This window comes from Leptinotarsa decemlineata, unplaced genomic scaffold, assembly GCF_025532065.1.
Source record: "Leptinotarsa decemlineata unplaced genomic scaffold, Ldec_3_MD MMD2_tig00000882_RagTag_RagTag, whole genome shotgun sequence".
In the NCBI taxonomy this organism is placed as follows: domain Eukaryota; kingdom Metazoa; phylum Arthropoda; class Insecta; order Coleoptera; family Chrysomelidae; genus Leptinotarsa; species Leptinotarsa decemlineata.
Window position 1 is genome coordinate 12647149 of NW_027412556.1, and position 25375 is coordinate 12672523.

Consider the following 25375-nt stretch of genomic DNA (forward strand, 5'->3'; position numbering starts at 1 on the left):
TATTCTGATATATCACATTGTGTAGCATTTCTATGAATTATATCTGTTTCAATACCATAACGATTGTTTGTAGTGCAATGGGAAAAAGTTATTTACGTGTAAATCAATGTTCATGTAAAAGTAGTTTTTCGAAGGAGATTTTTCTTCCAGTCTGTATTTGAAAGAAACTTTTGTGTATGTTTTGCATATCTTTATTGAAAGTTTTTATTGTAGTTATTTTATTTAATAATAATATGCATTTATTATTTACCAATATATAAAGTAATACAGAGTAATTTTTCAATACAAAAACATCTAATGAAGGTTAACAAAAGGACTCTGCAGCTAATTCTCCCAAAGTTCCCTTGAAAAGCCAATAAACACATACAAACATGAAATGTAAAATATAAATCTTCGAACTCCAAAGAAATATTTATCAGACTAGTTCAATGATGAAGAAGTAGAAAAGCAAAAAGCTTTTTTCTAACGTGTGATTCCTAACACGGTTGCAGAATCATCCCACCTTCAACCAGATAAATTCTCTCGAGAAAAATATCTGGTCGAGGCGGGAGTCGAACCCACGGCCTTCCGATCGTGAGTCGGGCGCACTACCACCACGGCCAATTCCATATATAAATCATAACATTCATCAAATATTTTCCTATCTGATATTCATGCTGAGAACTACTGCTGATTTATCAAAGAAGTGAACTAATACCCTTTTGATCATTGCTTCAAAAGTATTTGATATCACAAAATATAACAAACGCAAGTGAACAGTTGCAAAGCACTCCTTTTTCAGGATTGTCCTAGTGATGAATCATATCATGGCTATCATCTTTGTAGTCTTGTCATTTATAATTCGAATGATTGTAATATATAAGAAAAAGACAGTATTGAAACTTTTCAACCCTAAACTAAAACGTACCCATCACATTTATGAACATCCACAGTCAATCAACGTACATACTTCAAGCCTAGTACTAGGGGAGCCCAAGCGGGGATTTCGGGATTTACTAAAGCGCGGCAGATTAATATACAGGGGGATACCTTGTACCCGGTTAAGTACCTCCACCAAATATGAGCCCCATATATAAGGCCGCCTGTGAGGGATAAAGGATCAGATTAGTAAAAAAAAAATTGATCATCAGAAATTCTCGAGCGCATCAGATTAAGGTAGGGTGAGTTAATTACCTGCTTAAAAGTGTATATTCCAGTAATCTGATAATTTTTGAGAGTGGCGTAAAGAAAGGGGAGGACAGCAAAGTTGTAAAAAAATTACGTCATTTCAACATTCTCGAGCGTCCCTAATTTGTTTTAATTTTGAAGAAAATAATTCAAGGATAACGAAAAATATATAATCTGACGATTTCCGCAAACCGAAATAACAAGTTTAATGCGTGCAGCTGTGTGATACCTATATTTCCCTCTCCAAGTTTCTATTCTTCTATTCTCTATTCACTTTTTCTCTATCTATTACTCTCCGTCCCCACTCTGAATTCTGTTGCCATGACGCCATCACAGCTGATCACAGACTCGTTCGTGATGAAGATGAAGTTGATGATTAATTAATCAATTAATTGATGGATGTAGCCGTTACTACGTGGTAGGAAATCATAATGAAGAAAAGATAAATAAAACTTTCTATATTTTTACCACTTTTATTTGTAACTAACGTTACTGCAGTTTCGTCCTATAAGGATATTTTCAAACGTATACAATATATAAGGACATTTTCAAACTTATACAATATATAAGTTTGAAAATGTCCTCATAGGACGAAACTGCAGTAACGTTAGTTACAAATAAAAGTGGTAAAAAACACAAAGTTTTATTTCTCTTTTTTCATTAATTAATCAATTGATTATGAAAAATTAAATTTTTTTTGAGCATTAAAAAAAATATTTTCTTATAAATACAAGTATTCTTCTTAAAAAAACATACACTTATTTATTTGCATGCTATTTCCTGAGCTTTTCAATTAATTAAGTTCAATGAATTAAAAAAAAATGTTTTTGTCAGATTGAACGAATCCTTCTAGATAATCGTCAGATTATGAGACAGCACGTCCAAAACATAAAGATGAACCATATATATCTTAATCTGACGCGCTTGAGTATTTCAAAATGGCGAATTTTTTTGCACATTATAATAATGGCCGCGAGTTTGCGTTATATCGAAATCGTCAGATTATTGAATGAGAGCTTTTTTTGTTGCACTCAACACCCCCTTAGAAAATCTGACGCGCTCGATTAAATTTTTTTTCTTTTCACTTTTAACCCTTACGTACAACCACACACATCATGCAAACGATCAGATTAACATAGCAACATTATTAAAAATACGTAGGAGATTGATGCTATCAATATCTGACGCGCTCGAGTATGTCCATGCAACAGTATTTTTTTACTTATTTAAAAATCTATTGCCGCTTCCCCCACCGATGAAAAGATAAATATTATATAACATTTTTTTCTTCTTATCATCTAAGCTTTGCAATCTAATATGTTTCAATGACGCTCGAGTAAATCCCCATTTTGCATCGTAGGCTCCCCTGCTATAGCGCAGTTCGAACCTTTCTGTAGAGAGCTCAATAGGCTGAACAAAATGAGCTAAACCAAATTCCGATAACATGCTTGAAGTCGTGTTAAAAGTTGTTTATCTTTAACTTTTTTTCTTGTTAATGGTATCGGCTGTTTTGGTCCCTAGCCTCGTGTTCTGGAGCCAAGGTGGCTCCCCGAGCTACCTTGGAAACATCATAGTTATTCGCAGCCGTCAGCCATATAACGTTGCAGAACTTTTCCAACTTCAACTAGATAAATTCTTTCGAGAAAAATATCTAGTCGAGGTAGATTATCTTCACCTTGCAAGAATACTCTACGCAGTTGACCCAGTATTTCCACGGATACTTAAGCAGAGAGGGTCAAAGAGAAGTGTTTAACGAGAACCCACGCATCAATAGATGTATAATGCAGGTCTCAATGCACTATAAACATGCCAAAAGGCATTTGATCTTATGACTCTTCATAAGCTACAGACCAAGAAGTGAAGTTACTTGAACAACTGATGTCTTCCTGATTCTTTGAACTACTTTGTCACAGATGCGACCTATTCAGCAAAAAGTCCACACTACTGTGGCTTGACAGAAAAACCTATGCAAGGGGACATCTTTGAGAACACTGAAGACCTTAGCTTTTCCAAGAACCTGACTTTTGCCTTCCCTAGGTCAAATGCGCTGACATTCGGAAGCCTATCAGAACGGCTTTTTCAACACCTCGGTCTACAATAGTCGAATGAAACCCATAAACGTTCCCGATACTAGATGGAGGACCTGCCGCAAGGGGTCCGAGATCTTTTTGCTATTGATGTCGGCATGTCCAGCATATGCGGTTCCTATACCTACCAACAGATATAACACAGCATGTAGAGTGAACAATGAAGCGAATATCGTTCGAAAAAAGGAGGGTTCTATCCAGATCAGGGGCGGCTTTAGCCCATGTAGCGTCTGTGTGCAATCAATAACCTGGCGCCCTGTTGTATCAAAATGTTCGGTCTAAATACGCTCATATTTTGCCGTGAGCTCAATATCGTCGTTTGCCATGAAACCAGTTACAGTGAACATGACCCAAATCTGTCAAAAACAAAAAATTCTTTTTTGGCAGATTTGTATTATGTTCAATAATAATTATTGATGAATTTGTTTATTGTCTTTGCGACAGGTGTTGACCTAAAGTAGATTTTAATTATATCTGTTTTGAAAATGATCTTTCACTGTGTGCTACTGTGACTGTCAATGTGAGCTGAGTTCTAAGAGTTATGGACAGCGGTGGCGGCTCGTCAGAGGAGGCAAGGGAGGCTTAGCCTCCCCATAAAATTTGAGGCTATTCATCGCAATAAATTAAAAGATATTGACAAATTATTATGATTATTTTTTTCTAAAAATACTTCAGTATTAAGCAAAGCGTACAACAACATAAAAATTTTCGCGCCTCCGGCGACTTTTCTGTGTGTATATAGTCTATGTGACTTAAGCCTCTCCTGTTCACCAATGCACGAGCCGTCACTGCTGATGGACAGATTCGGAAACACAGAAATTGTTTTATTAATATATAAGTTATTTAAATTATGTAACGGTAAGAGGTACAGCGCATACTAAAAAATTGGCTCTATCTATGGTTACCCGCTGTGTGCAAGCGACCGGCTCTTGGAGGCCCCTATAGGTGAAGCCGCTCCTGCAGATCACTTTGTTAGAATGAATTTTCTGATTATTGGAATTTTAAGTGAAACGATGCCAATCTTATTGTCGAACCTCAGGATTGAAAACGGCAGGCTGTCTTCTCAGGGAATACGAATTTCAGATCTAATGATCACTTACTCTGCTTTTGTGTATATATATATATATATATATATATATATATATATATATATATATATATATATATATACACACACAAAAGCAGAGCAAATGGGATTTTTTTGTTCATCTCTTCAAGTAACTTTTGATATCTCCATTAGGTTGTGCTTTAAAAATGATGCCAAATGACATGCATATGACCGATCAAGTGATTTTTCTTCCCTGTCCAATTTGACATTTTTTCCAAAAAATGTTCAGAAAAGCAGTTATTGCTCGAAATTTCGAAAATCGGTAAAGAGAAAAGATGATTGTTTTTTTCATTTTTTACCCATATACCAATTTTTAGCTCTCTAGTACAAATTTAGTTTTTTACAGTTTTTCAAAAATTTGACATTTGCCGATTTCTCAAATTTAGCCAAACCTCAACAAAGTTAGTGCTTTATGCCTAACTTATCTTTCCAACGCATTTTTATTATCAATTGCAATTCTAAATACAACTTATTTCGCAAAAAATTTAAAACACCAGCAAAAATTATGCCAAAAATGATGCAAAGTTGATACAGTTTTTAAAAACAGATAAATATTTCACTTTATTTCTACTTTTTGCGAAATAGCTTGATACATAAGCATAATTAAAAAACAATATCAATGTCAATAATTTATTCTTTACTGCACTTTTCAAACAGTTACTAATTACGAAAAATTACAACGAAATTAAACTAAGGGTACTGTGGAAACAATTGAACTGAACTGAATAAACAAAATATTTTATTGTCATACGACATTTGTTGAATAACTCAAAATAGTGTTTATCAGTTTTAGATTTAAAATAGTTTATTCGTTGTCTACTGTGTTGTTAAAAATGCTGAATCTTCAAGAGAAAATTGAAATCGTTTTAATATGCGGCGAGAATACCGGTCACCGACAAGTAGCTGATATTTTCAATGCCAGACATCCTGCAAGAAATATTCATCAGTCAACAGTTAGTAGGATAATAGCTAAGTTTAAATCTACTGGCTCGGTTGAGAGTAATTTTAGAAAAGCACATCAGCCTTCTAGACATACTGAAGAAGTGGAATTTGAAATATGTTTGGATGTCGTAGAACATAAAAAAACAAGTATTCAAGATATTGCAGATAGAACAGATGTCGACTGAGAGAGTGTACGACGTATTTTACACAAAAATAAATTTACGCTTTATAAACCGAAATTTATCAATACATTAAAAGAAAGGGACTTCGATATGCGCTTGTATTTTTCTTTTTGGTTTCAAGGGAAAAAGGAGAAAATTATCGTTTTTTTTATCAAATTTTATGGACAGATGAAGCGACCTTCTCTTCGAATGGCGTTGTGAGCTCGAAAAACTGCAGGTGGTGGGCAAAAGAAAACCCACATTTCGTAATCGAATGTCGAGATCAATATTCGTTTAAGACGAATGTATGGTGTGGCATATTAAACGATCAAATTATAGGACCATACTTTTTTAGACATAATTTAAATTCTGCGGACTACCTACACTTTGTGAATACCGAACTATCTGAAGTTTTGGATAATATGCCCCTTCAAGTAAGAAATGTTGTGTGGTATCAGTGTGATGGTGCACCTAATCATACTACAAGGGTGGTTAAAGAACGTCTTTTGTAAATATTTAGGGGCAAAGTAATCAGTCGCAATATGGAACACTTTTGGCCGCCTACATCTCCTGATATAACCCCACTAGATTTCTTCTTGTGGGGTTACTTAAAACAAAAGGTGTATAAGCAAAGACGTTTTCGAGATATAAACCATTTAGAGGTAGTTATTGGAGAATGTGTTGTAAGCACGAAACCCCGTAGTATAAAGAATGCAGTTAAAGATGTTTTAAAAAGGACAATTGATTGCATTGAACGTGGTGTGACTTTTTATTTTATTTTGTATTTCTATTGGTATTTACATGGTTTAGGCATATGTTTCGATTTGATTTAGTGTTCTTAATTTAAATTATAACTTTATTTTAACAGATATTTTTCCATAACAACCGTTACAATACATTCAATTGTCTAATGACATTATCAACAACAATTCTGCTTATAAACAATTAAATAAAGATCCTACCAATTCCATTCAAACGAAAGCCAATTCCTTGATAAAAAACTAAGAGAATCAAATCAAATTGATGAAATGATGAGAAAGAAGCTGACTAGCTACAGCGGTATTTCCCCAAAGTTCTATGCTCTACGCAAGGTACATAAACCGACACTTTCAGTAAGACCAATTGTAGCCTCGATAGGATCTCCTACCGAAAAAATTGCTGCACTGTTAACGAATATCTTGACGAAGGCATATGACTTTGACAATGAATACTACATAAAAGATTCATTCGAGGTAACAAATAAATTTAACAACACCTCATTACCACCTAATTACATTCTAGCCAGTTTGGACGTGGTATCCCTGTTCAGCAATATATATGAGGATGCGTGTATAAGAGCAATCCACAAGCAATGGAACAATATTAAATTGCATTGTACTCTCTCAGAAGACAATTTCATTAACCTTATTCAATTCCTATTTGACAATACTTATTTTTCATTCGATAACAAAATTTATAAACAAACATTTGGTACACCAATGGGTGCTTCAATTTCACCAATCCTAGCTGCATATGTTATGGATGACCTTTTAGACACAGTATTACCTGTCTTATCTTTTAAACCTCATTTTTTTAAAAAATACGTTGATGATATCATCGTTGCATTACCAATGGATTGTACTGAAGAGATTCTTGACACACTTAACAGCTATGATCCTTACATTCAATTCACTATGGAAGCAGAAGACACTGACCACTCCGTGCCATTTCTTGACACAAGGTTCATAAGAACTACCAATAATAATATTGTGATAGATTGGTACAGAAAACCTTGTAGTTCAGGAAGATATATCAACTACTGGTCATATCACAAATACTCGATGAAAGTGAATCTAGTTAAACAAATGAAAAATAGAGTGTTGAAAATCTCTGACATCCAATTCCATAAAAAAAATCTTGATATTTTGCTTAAACTTTTCCTGGATAATTCATATCCTTTGAGTATGTTAAAAAATATTTTGTTTAATTCCTCATCCATATCAGACATTAATATAACCTCACCAAACCCAAATATAATTGATAACAATGGAATTAATATTGCTCCAACTCCAGTTTTTTATAGTACTTTACCCTTCATTAAGGAGATCACCCCCAAACTCTCTAGAATTTTCAATGAATTACCAAATATTAAAATAGCCACTAAAGCAGTGCTCACGATAAGAACTTTACACACCAGAGTTAAAGATAAACCCCTCATTACTTCTCGAATAAATGTAATATATAGTATTCCATGTCAATCTTGCAACAAAATCTATGTTGGTCAAACGTCAAGAACTTTAAGTTCCAGAATAACTTCTCACAAAAGTGACTGTAGACACCATCCTGAAAGATGTGCTTTAGCTGAACATGTCAATAAATTTGACCACCATATGAATTTTGATGCCACTAAGGTCTTAGCTAGTGAAACACATTTAACAAAAAGATCCTTTCTTGAAATGGCATTCATTGCTGAAAATGAAAATTGCATCAACAAAAAAACTGACATTAATCATCTTAGTGAGATATATTCCTATCTTTTGACGTTAGATAAAAATCCATATAACAATGTTTCAATGAATTCATTAATAGAATAATGTATTATATATTTCAATCCAATTGTTATTATCCTATATTCACTTTTAAAAAAATAAAAAAAGAATAAAGCTGCACAGGTAGAAATTTCCATAATAATTCTTTACAAGTCAAAGTTGGTAACAGCCTTTATCACTAGAACCACTGACATATGTCATGTCAACTATCTGTCAATCTCTCCAAATTAATGTTTTGTGAAATTTCGACATGTGACATTATTCTTCCTTCAAAATAATTTTAAACTGTAACGTTTTTCACAAATATTTTATCCAATATTAGACATCCTTTAACCAGTTTTATAAATGTATTGTATCAATGTTCATCCATCATGTTGTGTCCAATATTTTACATGACCACCGTATGAAACATCCTCAAAAAGTTGTAAGTCTAACCACTCATAATTATATATTAATATTACTTACACTATCATATTGTAGCATCCCTGATGATGGAAACAATTTATTAAATTTCCGAAAGCTTGGACAAACTTTAAAGAGTACTCTTTCATTTGCTGCTCAGCCCCATTATTTGTTAGTTCCATTCCTAACTAGTCAGCAACGATTACCTTCTCCTCTATATATATATATATATATATATATATATATATATATATATATATATATATATATATATATATATATATATATATATATATATATATATTCGTATAATAAAATAGATAAAAAATTTTGGAAAACAGCGAATCTTTTCCAGATATTCGTTAGCGGAAATATCATCAACTATCTTCACTAAACACTACGTATGTGAACGAATAAAAATATAGTTTAAAAATATTTTTAACTTTTTATTTCGATGTTCTTCAAAAGCGTGTTTTTTAGTTTTTTAAACTATATTTATTTTTCATTTTTTAGTTTCGTATGCTACAAAAGCTTGTTTTTTAGTCTTCTTAAACTATATTTATTTTACCTAAACTTTGTGATCAATCAGCCGTATATTGTTTAGAAAAATTACCATTGATATTTTCCTATTCCGGAGAGAGAGTCTGAAAATCCGCTACTAAGCCCAAGGCAGCAGGCGCGCAACGGAGGGCTACAAATAAGGCAGCAGGCGCGCGTGTTAATAAAAAAAAACTTTTTTCAAATGAAGAAATACATGTTAAGTGAGTTCGAATTATATTAAGGAGGTTACGTACAGCGCCATCTGCCCGCGAATAGATCAAGTAATAATGTCGATAATTCTGCCAAATACAGATCCCGAGCTTGAGAGTTACAAGCAAACAAACAAACATACATACATTCAGGTGAAGATAATATGAAGCGTGTAATAAAAAAAACTCTGGATTTTCATAAAAGTTGAAAGTGAATATAAAGTTGAATGAATGAATTTTATTTCAGACTGAATGACAATACTTTTTACAGAAATGATAAGATACTTTGTTAATCCGTTGTTACGTTTTGATTTCGTAATAATAATAAATAATTGTGACATGTAAATAAACTTGTAATTCATGATATACAACATGTTAAAAACTTATCTATTCTGACAAAATTATAGATATCACGAAGGCGTAGCTGATTGCTATAAATCCAAATTATCCAAGTCTGTAATTTGTTGAATAGCTGTTGAAGAAAACGGAACAGATGGTTTGCTTCTCATGAAGTCTATAATTTTCCAAGTTACTGCTAATGAATTACTTATTTTTGTTCATGGAATAAAATAGATGTATACTGAAGTTGTACATATACGGTTGGTACAAAAAAAAAGGCCAAAATGATCTACACCAATTTGTCAGATCTTAATTATCGATTTTTTTAAATTGATCTCTATTCGAGGCCAAAACTTATTTTGAATTATATTGTCTTTGGGATACATGCAAATTTCCGGTGACTCATTTCTTCATGATAGATATCGGAATTGTCATGTTTTGTGACAACTTTAATTCTATTTCCAGCTCTTGCTTATTGATTATTCTGTGGGTGGTTAAATTAAAAGTGACTAATTCGTACCTTCTGAATTGCCGTGTTTGTTTGTATTCTCGTTTCGTGGGTCGCACCCAAGCAGTAGCTTCACGACACATTTGCCTTTAATTACGGTCAATTGATTTGGAGCATTTATAACTTGAAAACCAAAGCTAATAATAATGCATTGTCCAGCCGTTTAAGGTTAATACCACTCATTGAAAACGTTCATAAATAGTAGGATATGGCAATTGCCTTCCGTAAAACAATTACTTTTCTAACCAATACAACAACGGACTTTTAGTTTGAAGGTGATTGACAATGTTTCGTGATGAATTTCACTAGTTCGAACTTCCATTGTCTACTATATAAAATGATTTGAAATCCCTGAAACAAGTAAAAAAGAATAATTAAAAAAGAATAGTTGAAAATAACAATTATATTAAGCAACAATAAACCTGAAATAAAATGATAGTGAAATAACCTACAAGTAAAAATATAATAATTGAATAAATAAAAATTGAAGGAATGGAAAAAGAAGAAAATAATAAAAAAATAAAAAGTGTAGAGATTCCAAGTCACGTTAGTTCACGACGTTTCGATTGTTGGTATCTACAATCGTCTTCGGGTGATGACTGGACTGATTCCTCCGAGAGATGACTATTTTATAGGTCGTTGAAATACTTTCACTTTCTCTACTTTCCATTTTCCGCTTCACCGATTCTGTGAGAGATGACCGTTTTGGCGGGAGTTGGTCATTTTTCGTTTGATGATGGGTTTCCATATGTTTCGTATATCTACGCTGGCCTGGCTGAATACGTTGTTGGACAACATGTATGCGGCTTCCTTGAATTTTCTCCTGAACCAATGTTCCTCTCTGTGCAAGATCTCAGCTTGGGACCACTCGATGTTGTGTTGATGGGTCCAAACATGGTCTGCTATTCCTGATTTGCTGGTTTCTCCTCGCTGTATGTGCTTCTTGTGCTCGGCAATGCGAACATTCAATGGCCTCTTAGTTTCACCAATATAGGATTTTCCGCACTCACAGGGTATCCGGTAAATGCAATTCTTGGAATCGCAGTCCGCGTTTGGGGGCCTGGTTTTCGTGAGGCTGCTACAGATAGTGTTACCGGATCTGAAACAGGTTCTAATGTTGTACTTGGAACCAATTTTTCTTATCCTCTCCGATAATCCTCTGATGTAGGGAAGTGCAAGCACTGGTTGTGACGGCTTCTCTTCCTTACGAGGCTCCTGCTGTTTTTTAACCAAAGTCTTTTCTACCATCGCTTTGGAGTATCCATTCCGCTGAAGATCATTTTTGATGATGTCTAGTTCCTTCTCGAGACCTTCCTTTGTATTACAGAGCCCAAAAGCACGGTCTAATAGAGTCTTGATGATTCCTCTTTTTGTCGATTGATGGTGGTTGGATTCGTGGTTCAGATACTGTCCCGTATGAGTGGGTTTTCGGTATACAGATGTTTCTGGACTTTTAATTATATCCGACAGCAGCAGGATCTGATTGAATGTCGGTTTTTCATATTTCATTTATTGAAATGACTGCTGTTAGCATAGAATAAATTGATTAATGAATTAAAAATGCGATTCTAATATATTGTTTTTAATTTTATAATCGTTTACCTACCAAAACTATTTTTTCATTAAACCGTTTAAATGCCTTCAATTTTTATATTATGATTTTTTATTTTATTTTTCATAAAGATACTTTTTGTTGAATTATTTTATTTTGTGGTGCATTTCAGAGAAAACTCTTTGTTATATGTCAAGCTTTCGGTATATTTCACACCTTCGTCAGGACAACTACAATAATAAGATTATATATCTTGTAAAATAAAAAAGATATAAATATGGAAAACTTACTAACGTGAGAATAAAATATAAAATGGTTCAAAAACAGATAGAAAAAACATGAAATAATGACAGTTGATCAAAATTTGACTGACAATGTCTAGTGGGAAAATTCTGAATAATACTCAAATTAGGTACTAGATCTTTTATTTTCTTTATCAGGTATGTGTAAATTTTGCTGAGACTATCAATATCAGTTCTTTTATTCATTGAATATTCTTCGTTATTGATATGTATCATTTCCAAAAATATTCTTTTAGTTGTGTTAATTTCTCTATCTAAAATATTGGGATTATCAAAATTCATTTTATGATCCTCCAAATTAACATGTTCTGTTAATGCACAAGAATTAACATTTCGTCTACATTTATATATATATATATATATATATATATATATATATATATATATATATATATATTACAATGTAAGTTTTCACGGATGGTAGAATATGATGTGTTGTTTTTCCGGGTGTTCATCCGTTGTGTACTATTCGATAGTCGACCCGGAAAAACAACACATCATATATATATATATATATATATATATATATATATACAAATAAATTGATAAGTACTTTTTGATCATTTCCATATTGATTTCAATTCAAGAGCCACCGGTATACAGCTGTTTCAGCTTATTGGGCATCGTCAGTACCGGGCAGGCGGTCCTCGATTGAAGAAAAAATGAGAAAAACCAAGAAAGTACTTGATAAAAATAGCTGCGTAAACGCAAGCGAAACATAAGTGGAACCACCTATTGGTGTGACACCCAAGTCAACTTGCCAAGTTTTTATGTCAGTGTTGGTGGTTTGACCAATCAACCGACAAAAGCGGTAGCAGAAATTTGGGAAGCTAACCTGGTCAAACCACCAACACTGATTTTAAGGACATTATACCCAGTGTAGCCGGAAAAACTGCTTGGAATGAAGAATAAAACAACCATTTCTCCACAAATGTACTTGTGAACCAACATCAGTCAGCGCTGTTTCAGCCCACCAAGCTCTCGACAGAAGACGGTCAGTTGCAAATTCAAGCTTCGATTTTGACCACCGAACGAGGTTCATCGTCTGTCTTCCACTGCAGTTTTCACTGCAAGGCAACCAGATATACTTGTGATCCAAAACCAAATAACGCTGTTTCTAGTCACCAAGATCTCATCAGTAATGCTAGGCTGAATCACTCAACTGTCCTGGTAAAGGCGATGATATTTTTCTTTGTAATACAACGTTGAAAATGCCCAATTTTCAGACTAGCCAAAAAACGAAACGTTGGAGGCATCTGGTGGGCAAACGGATCGTTGCTTCCTCTATTTCCAGTTTCTCACAGAGAGGGCCTTCCAGCTGTCAAAATATAAGTAAGTATCGTGTTAATTATCTTCTATTGACGATCACAAGATAAGTAGATTGATGATTCATCATCACTGGGGTCCATTGTATCACTATTAATTATTTTTTACGGTCGTAGTTGACTTCTTCTGAATTTTCATAAAATAACCATGAGCGGCGCTAGTTTTTGTAGAAAGTTATTCAAATTCAAGGTCAAATCGAGTTCAAATTGTAGGATATCTACAAATTTGAATATTTAGAAGAAAAAATAGTTTAGAGAAATTTCTCTCAGTGTTTGCGATATTTGAGAACCACATCAATTTTTTGAATTAATAAAAAATATTGAAAACATCTGTCAGTGACGAGTGTTATTTTACTTTAATAATACTCTAAGTTTACCACGTTTAATTGACGATGATCCTTCAATAGAAGTACCTATCTGTTAGTTCCCATGATGTGTATTTTCCCACAATCAATCGATAGTTCATACATTTTTAATAGGTCCACGTACATCAAAACGGGCAAAATGAACTGATAATGATTTCTCTATTGGAGTTACTGGAACTATTCATCAATAATGAACTAGATTTTTTATTACATTTGGAAACTGTGGCATTGACCGATTGAATGTGAACCATTTGAAGTTTAGACAGACGTTGTAGTAACTTATTTGTTGAATCGGTAGTTGGTGAGTCTCAAAAATTTTTATAAACAAAGCTTTCGTCATGCAACTATCATTACTTTATTATGCCAGTCGAATTAGGATTTGACAACGCAAAGTGCGCCCGACTCACGATTGGAAGGCCGTGGGTTCGATTCCCGCCTCGACTAGATATTTTTCTCGAGACAATTTATCTGGTTGAAGCTGGGATGATTCTCCAACCGTGTTAGTAATCACACGTTAAAAGGTAAGACCTCGTTAGGCCTTAACTCGCACAAGTCTCTCAACTTCTGAGAGTTGTCGTTCGTATGGGGGCGACAGCTGATTAACGGAAAAACAGATTTTAAACAGAGGTAAACAGATTTACCTTCAATTAGGTACCTATATTACTTTCAATTAGCTACAAATTTTGCTTTTGCTGCTCTGTATGTTTATATTCTCTTTGAAGCACTCCTTGCTGATTGTAATTGACTTTCCTACCTAATGATGGTCGTTTAATTCAAACGTCTGTTAGTTCTTTAATCGATAGTTCGTGAATTCTTAATAGGGCCACGTATAGCCCAGACGAGCGAAATAAGACTATAATGATTTTTCTATAGAAGTTTCTGGAACCCATCATGAATAATAAACTGCAATTTTTATATTTCTATTACGCTTGTAAACTGTGGCATCGACCAAATTAATTTGAATAATTTATGTTTCAGAAATACACTCAGATAGTATTGGTTGAATCTCCTAGGTTGCAAACCGTATAATAATTATACAGAAAGGTTTTCTCAAGAAAATATAGTGATACTACTAGAATTTCGATCTTTACTCAAACACATCAGAATAAAAAAAACAAAGCTACTCTATTTTCAAAATAAGTCTAGCTGTCGTCTCATCGTTGAGAAAAAACAAAAACATTCTATTATAACATGAGAGTTTGTCTGGTTTTGTTTTTCAGGTGAATTTGCAATAATTCGTTAATGTGGTTCCATCACTCTCAACATCAATATCGTCAATCTGTATTTTCCATTGAAACTATTTGCGAAATTAAAATCTTCTTTTTGGATCATTGCTAAAGAGCTTCTGACCCATTTGGTATTTATAGTTTAGTACCATTTTTTCTTGAAAATATGAAAATTTTTATGTAGTCTCTGAAAATTAAGATCAAGGAGTCATTCAATTCGTATTGTCACGTAGAAAGTTTGAGGGAAAGTTTGAAAAGGCCCTGAAAAAAATTACAAAAGTTATAATCAAATTAGTAAAAAAAATTGAGGTTTGGTTCTTTTGAATATCTCGAAAAATATTCAAAATTTTTCAATTTCAAAAAGAGATCTAAAAAGATCATCAAATTTGCTAAAAAAAAAAGTTTCGACTCCCGCAGCCGTAACTCTATTATTTATAATTTTTACAGAGCCCTGAAACTAGAGCCAAAAACGGATAGTCTGGCTTCCGCGCGCTGTTCGTCAATCTAATACAGCAAAACAAAATTAGTTAAACATAATAAATATGAAAATTAAGGAATGAAAAAATCATGAAGTTTTGGAATACATCAATGAACAATAATCCGCAGTTAAAACATTTCTATCCCAATTTTTTCATTAATTATGCATTTGCTAATTAATAATTTTTTGCAAACTGAAAGTTTTCATAAAATCCTTGATGATAAACCAAAACCCTAGTATTTCTTCACTTCGTAAAGTTATTCTCAATAGGCTAATGAATAGATCGCCGTTGCAAAAATTACAAAATTTTGTATTCCACTTTTTTATTAACAACTGAAAATTAAAAAAAAGTGAATACTTTTTTTTTTCTTAAATCTTGATTGTTTCGATGTCTAACGAAACCTACTTATTTTTTTACTGTTATTGTTCGTAATATACTCATTGATGGAACTTATGATTTTTAGAGACTATATTTCGGAGACTATATAAAAATTTTAGAAGAAAATGGTACATGTGAACTGGACTATTATAACCATTGTATCCGAATGGCAGCTCTTTTCAATGAATGAATTTGCCCTTGAACCTATTTTTGGATTAACGTGACTACAAGTTTATATAATGGACTCCTTTTTTAGTATCAATTATTTGGTATTGAATATATTGCACTGAAAAGTAATTGAAAAATCTTGACTTAAAAGTTGTTCTGTTTAATTGTTTGGTTTTTAAAATTCCATGTAAATCAAAGTATTCGAAACATTCTCTGATCTATTGTGCCAGTTTTCTCATATTAAGAAAAATAATTATGACATTCATTTTTTCGAATTATTCACATCTTTATTCACTATAGTATTATAAATACGTAGTTTCGATTCAGTGCCAAAAGTTATTCGTCTCAATATTATCAGTCTTCCACTGATTTCTGTATGAGGATGATCAAAGAAATATAACTAAAAGTATTATCAATAATAATACCACAGTACTCGTAAGAGCTAGCATGATGATCTTGACCATGCAGGAACATCTGAAAATTAAAAAAAAATGCTGTTACACTAATAGTCGCCTTTCCTGAAAAGATGACTTTCATGAGTATAAAAAATAAAAAAAATAGTAGCTGCAAAAAATTAAACTGTGACAGTGGAAAACAGTTAAAAAAATATTTCTTCTTCAAAAACTAATCTCTCCCGAAAATTAAACAAGATTCGGTTTAAATCTAAACAAGACTTATATGACTGGTATTGACGTAGGCCTTTACGTACTGTCGTCGTAACATGAGTGAATTTAGTTTTTCAGGTGACATTAAGTCGTACCACTATGAAAAATTGAGTGCTTCGTCTTGTACTGTTATCCAAAAAAGGCACTGATGAGGTAATAAGACAGGTGTCTTGAACCGAAACTTCGAAGTAGGCTATTGAGGTTGAACAATATGGATAGAAAAAAGTGTTTGTCGTATAATACAATGTTCATGTGAAGTTCATGTGAAGAAGTTTGTATCTGAAAGAAATTCATGTGCATGATCTACAAATCTTTGTAAACAGTTTATTTTGAAATTAAGTGTTTTCTTCCTTCCTTATAGAGGAGTAGAAAATTCATTTATTCCCAAACGAATTAGAAATATTCCACCTAATCACTTTGGTATTCTTTGCAACAGGGGTTCCCAACCTATTTGCAATAAACGTGTAATATTTACTTTTCCAATGGTAAGATAATGGTTTAATGGTTAGATGAATTTCACTAGTTCGGACTTTCATTGTCTACTATATAAAAATGATTTGAAATCTCTGAAACAAATAAAAAAAAAAGAATTAAAAAAGAATAGCTAAAAATAAGAATTATATTAACCAAAATAAACCTGAAATGAAATAATAGTAAAATAAAATACAAGTAAAAATAGAACAACTGAATAAATAAAAATGAAGAAAATAAAAAAAGAAAATAAAAATAAAAAGTGGGGAGATTCCAAGTCACGTTAGTTCACGACGTTTCGATTCTTAGTATCTAAAATCGTCTTCGGGTGACGACTGGACTGATTCCTCCGAGAGATGACTATTTATAGGTCGTTCGAGTACTTTCACTTATCCTCGCTTCCCATTTTCCGCTTCACTGGTTCCGTGGGAGATGACCGTTTTGGCGGGAGTTGGCCATTTTTCGCTTGATGATGGGTTTCCATATGATGCGTATTTCTACGCTGGCTTGGCTGAATACGTTGTTGGACAACATGTATGCGGCTTCCTTGAATTTTCTCCTAAACCAATGTTCCTCTCTGTGCAAGATCTCAGCTTGGGACCACTCGATGTTGTGTTGATGGGTCCAAACATGGTCTGCTATTCCTGATTTGCTAGTTTCTCCTCGCTGTGTGTGTTTCTTGTGCTCAGCAATGGCCTCTTAGTTTCACCAATATAGGATTTTCTGCACTCACAGGGTATCCGGTAAATGCAATTTTAGGAATCGCAGTCCGCGTTTGGTGGCCTGGTTTTCGTGAGGCTGCTACGGATAGTGTTACCGGATCTGAAAAAGGTTCTGATGTTGTACTTGGAACCAATTCTTCTTATCCTCTCCGATAATCCTCTGATGTAGAGAAGTGCAAGCACTGGTTGTGACGGCTTCTCTTCCTTGCGAGGCTCCTGCTGTCTTCTAGTCAAAGTCTTTTCTAACATCGCTTTGGAGTAGCCATTCCGTTGAAGATCATTTTTGATGATGTCTAGTTCCTCCTCGAGACCTTCCTTCGTATTACAAAGCCCAAAAGCACGGTCTAGTAGGTCTTGATGATTCCTTTTTTAATCGATTGATGATGGTTGGATTCGTGGTTCAGATACTGTCCCGTATGAGTGGGTTTTCGGTATACAGATGTTTCCCACTTAGTGTCGGTCCTCTTCACCAAAACGTCTAAGAATGGCAATTCGTTGTGGATTTCCTTCTCCATTGTGAAATGGAGATGTATTTCAGGAAGGCGTCTAGTTCAGTATTCCCATGGTTCCATATTATGAAGGTGTCGTCAACATATCTCAACCAGACTCGAGGTTTCTTGTGGGCCTCTTCAATGACCAGAGTTTCAAACCACTCCATATATATGTTGGCTATGACTGGTGGAAGTGGCGATCCCATTGGCAGTCCCTCATCTTGTGTAAAGAATTCGTCCTTCAGTTGGAAATAACAGTTTCGTACACATCATCCTAGTAATTCCATGATTACTTCTATAGGTAGATTAGTTCTCTCTTTCAGGTTCCCGTCTTCGGATAGCTTTCTCTGTATGATTTGGAGGGTTTCTTCGACCGGAACGTTGGTGTAAAGGCTTTCCACGTCTAAACTAATTAGTTGATCTTCCTGTGTGACCTCAATTGACCCTAGTAGTTCGACAAAATGCTTTGAATTCTTCACAATCACCTTCAAACAAACGTTAATGGTTAGATATTTGTTTACTTATAATATGCTTATAATGAAGGAGAAATAAAAAAATTGAAATGGTATATATTTACGGTTTTATGTATTGCCCATTGGACTAAAAACAAACAAATAAAAAATTAGTACAAACTCAGCAACAAAATAATCATCATACAAAATATACTTTTATAGTATTAAGTGCGAAACTTGTTGTTTGCCTGTAATTGAAAAATCAACATTAGAAAAAATGGAATTTATCTTCACTCTCAAGTCCTCTTCAACACTTATCCTGCTTCTATGTTTATATTTTATGTACAAGAGTTCAGAAAATACACTCTCACACAAGTAACTCGTAACAAATGGCATAAAAAATAGCAGATCTTGCCGGAAGAGTACCTTGGTTTTACATCCGATCCAGAAGTTAATTAAAATAATCTTTCTTCTGTAAGATCGATGAAACTTTTTTAGTTCCAGTTCATTTGGTAAGGTTTCCGATAAAGGATTTCAGTCCACTTTCGAATAATCTTTAGAGAAATACTTCTTGAAGCTTTTTTGAAGGTCTTCCAATTGAACAATAATATCTGCAACCACATCTGGCATGATAGAGCGAGAAATGCAGTATTTGTCAACAAAACAGGACCAACTTTCTTTTGGAGGAGCTCATTTTGTCACTGGCTGTGAAGGCTGTTGTGTTGTGTCCCTGAAGTCCTAAGTTCAGCAAACAATGTTTTCGTATCATGATTTTTTCACGTTAAAACATGAAAATTTACCAAGTCACTTCAAAGAAACGGTTCAAAATTTTCAAAGCCTTGAACTTGCCACCTATTTCTTCACTCATCGAAGAGAGTAATATTTTGTTCAGAGCCCTTTCACGACATCTGATAGAAGGAAGTTGAAATTTTCTGGCTTACCTTCAGCAGCTAATGCTTCTCGATGGATGACATAGTGCGTACTTTTGCATTTCGGAGTAACTTCCTTTATTTTTGCTGCAGCCAATAAACTTGGACCAAGCAATGTCTACTTTGAGCACGTATTCATCAATTACCTTAAGAAAGAGTTCCGCTGTGGTTTGATTCAAGTAGTTTGGAAAACCACAACTCTTCTGTCATCTCTTCATTATAATCAAATCGCACGAAAACAAGTAGTTGCGCCATGTTTGTAACATCGGTGCTTTCGCCAAGTGGAAGTGCCAAGTAAGTGCATTCTTGGAGATTTAAAGCCAGCTGTCCTTCAATATTATTAGACATATCGACAATTCGTCTTTTTACTGTTATATTCGACAGTGGTATTTTTTCAATTTCTTTGGCTGCCTTTTCTCCTAACACAGCTTGAACCATATCCACAGCGGCCGGCAGTAAAAGCGTCTCACCGATTCTGTGAGGCTTTCCATCTTTTGCTATTTTTAAACTAGCAAGATATGACGCCTTTATCAAGTTAGTATCAGTACTGACAGATTCAGCATCAAACAGCCTTGTAGAGAAAATCTCCCAATCCCCTGACAACAAGGAGATTACGGTTGCTGTATTTCTCGATATTGAAGAAGCATTTGACAATGCACTACCTAAATCTATAGGATCATCTCTGGCTAGGAAAGGTATAGAATAGACCATAACTGGCTATATATATGTCATGCTGGTAAACAGAACTGCAACTACGACTCTTCAAGGCGAGGCCATTAGGCTCAGGGTCACCAGAGGCTGCCCTCAAAGTGGGGTACTATCTCCCCTTCTGTGGTCGCTCCTGATCGATAGTCTGCTTGATGCCCTCGATAGAAAAAAGTAGATCTGCAAGCTTATGCAGATGACCTTGTCATCTTGGCAAGGTCCACGTCGGGAAGGGTAAAATCCTAGTAATATCCTCCAAAGAAAGATGGCTGTTGTTCACAGTTGGTGCCTCAGGGAGCAGATATCTGTCAACTTCAGTAAAACTGTGATAATCCCCTTCACCAGAAGGAGAAAATTGGACGATCTAACGCCACTTTCTCTCAATGGTGAGGTCATTCCATTTGGAACGGAGGTGAAATATCTTGGCATTGTCCTTGATAAAAAACTCACCTGGAACGCTCACTTGGAAAAAGTTTTACACAAAGCCAGACTGTCCCTATGGACATGTCGAACGATTTATGGTGAAACTTGGAGTTTGAGTCCCAAACAAATCCATTGGATTCATTTGATAATTGTCAGATCAATGATCGGTTATGGTGAAAACGGCACAGAAAACGGCACAGGCGAAGCTCTCTGGCTTACAGAGACAGGCTTGTCTGGCCATTAGTGGTGCCATCTGTACCACACCGTCAGCGGCCATAGAGATCCTTCTGGATCTACCTCCTCTTCACGTTTTTCTGGGGAGAGAGGCTAGATGGACTGCATATAGAGTTGTGCGCATTGCCAATTGCACAAATCAATTCAATGCAGAGTGCAACAGACTGTTGGTTGGCATTGGAAATCATAACATTCTGGAAATGACCTCTGACTTTATGCCTCCAACTGTCAACTACGAACTGCCTTATAAAGTACTATTACCGAGTAGAGAGGACTGGATCCTCCGGGAGAAGGAAATATTAAGAGCAGATAGTTGTTTGTTCACAGATGGATCAGAAACACCTTCCGGTTCCGGTGCAGGTATTTTCAGTCGCAGACCCAGGACAGAGATATCAACCTGCTTAGGAACCTATGCCGCTGTATTTCAAGCGGAAATTCACGCTATCGAATTGTTTGCGGAGAAATTGGAAGAATCCAACCTCACACACAAGTCAATAAAAATATTCTCGGACAGTCAAGCGGCGTTGGAAGCTCTTGGCTCCTACCGAGCAACGTCTAAATTGGAAGCGAATTGCCAAAAACGACTCTCCTCAATAGGAATACTTAAAGATTATCTCTGGTTGGATTCCTGGCCTTACTGGCCTGGAAAGCAATGAGGCTACTGACTCCCTTGCAAAGGAGAGTGCTGCAAGTAGCTCCATCGGACCAGAACCTGTCATTGGCATCGCTTTGGGCTTTGTCAAAAAAAGATTGAACACCTGGATGGCAAGAAGATTTATGGACTCATGGCAGAATCTTCCAGGATTGGCTCACTCCAAGGCGTTTATTCATCTTTCGAAGCTTGATATCAAACAGTTAATGGATTACTGTAGGGAATAGACCCACTTACTTTTGACCTAGCCTAACGTAACCTATCAGTATTGACAAACTTCGTCAAACAATGGCTTTCTTAAAAAAACGCAATGGGCTTACCAATCAAATTAGGGTGCTTAGTATTATGGTGCCGCGTCAGTAAAGAAGGCTTCATTCTTCGGTTCGAAAGTGTTGTGAGACATACAACACATTGAGGAATAGAAATGTCACTGGTTTCAGTCTCTGGCTTCACTATAAACCCGTACTATAAGTAGCTCATCATTGGCCGGTGATTTAGATTTTTAAGTACAATCCCTTGAAGTAAAAGAGGACGTCAGGAATCGTTTCATAGTTCAGTTTCTCTATACGAAATCACAATTAATCAGTACAACACCCACAACGAACCACTACAACAACATATAAACAATGTACAATCACTGGCACTATTGTGAGGCGGACTAATGTAGGTGTGGGGAACGGGAGGAACACAGCTCTCGCCGCCCCACTCCTCACGCGTACCACCTGAAACGTTCCTACGTACCACCAGGGGTACGTGTACCGCTGGTTGGGAACCCCTTCTTTACAATAATCAATAACTGTAAATATTATTATGGGTTATCAAAATACTCACATTCCACAAATTTTTAAACAGCAATTTCCCATGAGAGAGTATTATCGTGATCCTCTCCTAGACGATTCAAAATTACACGATTTTGATATTACAACTATAGCGAGCCTTAACCGATCTGAAATTGGCTGTCATGTTGACAGCCAGAAAAACAGAGATCAAGATAAAAATTAAAATCCTGGTGAAATCACAAATAATCCTGGTGAAAACACGTATAATTTCAACAGAAAAGAACAAGCTTTGGATTTCAATCGAATATGGAATCCCATTCTAAGAAGTTCAAGAATAGTAAACAGCATGACGGCAGGTAGAAAAGGGTCAATGAATGTTATTGACAATTTACCAAATCCAGGTACAGGTATTATCAAGCCAGACTACCTGAATCAACATCAACACGCTTTACGTAATTATACCTATGCCAGGTACAGGTATTAATTAGCACACCAAACTGACCGAGGAGACAACATAAAGACACGTTACGCAGCCGTAATATCCAGTCATCGAAGATATTTACTCAGGATGTATAAACCTCTGAAGAAGCTAGCTGCTCACGCCAGCGAAACGTCAGGAAGGAATTAAAAAAATCCACGACCTTCAAACCCGGAAAAAAATGACACTGAAAACCTCGGCCGCGAAACCATTTTGGCGGATTCAATATTGATTTTTAAAAACCTGCACTGTTATTAGATCCCTAATAAGATAATTTTTCACAAATAAAATCAGTTTTTGATTGACGTTTCTGGTATTTTCACCAAACATATTGTTTGGTGAAAAAATTTGAATGGAAGTTTTTTTGGTATACCCTTTTAGAATTAACTGGTATCTGCTTATTTTTCAATCAATTTCGCAACTCGCATCGGCCACCACGCTGATTGTCAATTGAAAATTCGCCACCTGTTTTTCCGGCGTCGACGTCGCGACGCCAGTCCGAGACAGGTTGGTGGTTGCGTGAACGTGATTGCCGCCCTTTGCCCATACTTCTTTTCGCCCCACCTTCGTGCTAGGCTTGCTGTGTTTTTTGCCAACTCGTCACGAAATCTATCGCCGTACAGCATTGCCTAACAATAACCATAAGAATCCTTCAACGAATCATACATGATGATGATGAGATATATGTTCCATTGTCTTGGGGAAAATGAAATCTTGTTGACAAACACTTCTGTAAATCAACTGGATGTAAAAAATTATAAGCAAACACTCTAAAAACGACCACTTTGCCCGAACACCAGAACTGCAATACTCTTCTTGACGCCCGTTTCACCAATCAAGTTGGCGTCTCCTGGAGTTTGAGTAAACAAAATTCTAACTGTAAAATGGGTTTCCGTTTATATCTAACAGGATACAGTTTCACTCTCCGACAAATATCAATGATTTCGGGAAGAAATTTTCTTGTCAAAGTTACCGGGAATTTTAACAGAGTGATTCATAAAAAGGTATACGTTGTCTGTTCAAAAAATAAGGTGAATTTTAATTTTTCTCAGGAATATTTATTTATTCGTCAATTTCTATTTTGTACCCCTCAGATAATCCTCAATCGTCGCAAAACGCCATTTTTTCATTGGTCTCTTCAATTTTGGGAACAGGAAAAGGTCGCAGGGGGTCAAATTTGGTGAATACGGTGGCTGAGGCATGATGACAGCGTTGTTTTCGGCCAAAATATTACGAACAAGAAATGAGGAGTGAGCAGGTGCATTATCATGATGCAAAACCCATGAATTGTTTTTCCATAATATTGGATATGGACTTCTGGCAAAATCTTCCAGGATTGGCTCACTCCAAGGGTCGAATAGACCCACTCACTTTACACCTACCTACCTACTCCTTATTGACCGTATGACCATGTGGCAAGAACTCCTGATGCCATACGCCACGGTAATCGAAAAAAAAAACGGAAGTATTTTTGAATCCATGTCTTTTTGAAAAGTCGAAGATTTACGAAGATTCTCCTTAAATTCCTTAACTGACTTATTTACTATACTTGAAGTGGCTTTCAGCTATTCCACCGATAACATTATTCATAATATCGTATATTTCTTTACTCAAGGGGAACATAACAAGGCTATGGACAAGAAATTTGTGACTCGCCATTTTCTGTTTGATATGACAATGACAATGATATGAGGCTATCAGGAATATGTCTAAAAGTACTCGTATTCTTCTTACAGACATCAAATTCTAGACTAGATTCTAACCACTAAGACATCCATAAATGGTAACTCCTCGTTAGTTTCAATTTCATATATAAACTATTGCTGTTGTTGAGATCTACTATCGAGAGCTGAAACAAAGTCCTCTACCTAGGATTTCTTTGTGTCAAAAATTGGAAATACTTCGCCTTCATATCTGATCCAAGTCCGTGGAAAATAAAATAACTCTTTTTTTTTGCTTTCAATTCAAGTCTGCTCATGAACAGCTTAATTATACAGTGGATTTCCTATTGTCGTACCTTTGTGCTGTCCGTAGAAACAGTTGTTGACGTGGAAGCAATGCTGTTCCATGCAGATTACTGTTAATTGTACACAAGGTTAGGTTAGGTTAGGTTCAAAGGGTTTATTGTGGCTCACACCTATTCACACTCGAAAAAATAAACCCAGCTTCTTAACGAAGCCGATTAATTTGTATGGTGAGTGGTCTTTCAGGTCAGATGGTAAGAGTCCGGCTTTGCCGAACCTGATTCGGTTTCATAATTTTCCAAACAGAGGCGACACACACTGTCTTCCGACAGTCCGAGTCTCTGCATATGATGATTCAAATAACAGTGACCTGTAAGAAGGCCTGTTAGACATCGTAGTTCATCCCTATTGTAGTACAACAACTGTTTGGTATCAAGCTTCGAAGCCTAAAGCGATGCCAATGACAGGTTATGGTCCGATGAAGCTGCTTGCAGCAACCTCCTTTGCAAGGTAGTCAGCAGCGTCATTGCCATCCAGGCCAGTATGGCCAAGAATCCAGACCAGAGACAATCTGTTAAGTTTTCCTATTGAGGAGAGTTGTTTTTGGCAATTTGCTACCCATTT

At 35.3% G+C, this 25375-nt stretch overlaps 1 long non-coding RNA gene across 1 annotated transcript; it reads right to left on the bottom strand.

The window, feature by feature from the left end:
- Nucleotides 1-16047: 16047 nt before the first annotated feature.
- On the bottom strand, nt 16048-23063 carry LOC111506481 (uncharacterized). Its single transcript, XR_002722266.2, has 2 exons — nt 22362-23063; nt 16048-16260 (listed from the first exon to the last, which is right to left on the bottom strand). It is a non-coding gene; the product is annotated as an uncharacterized lncRNA (long non-coding RNA).
- Nucleotides 23064-25375: the final 2312 nt, after the last annotated feature.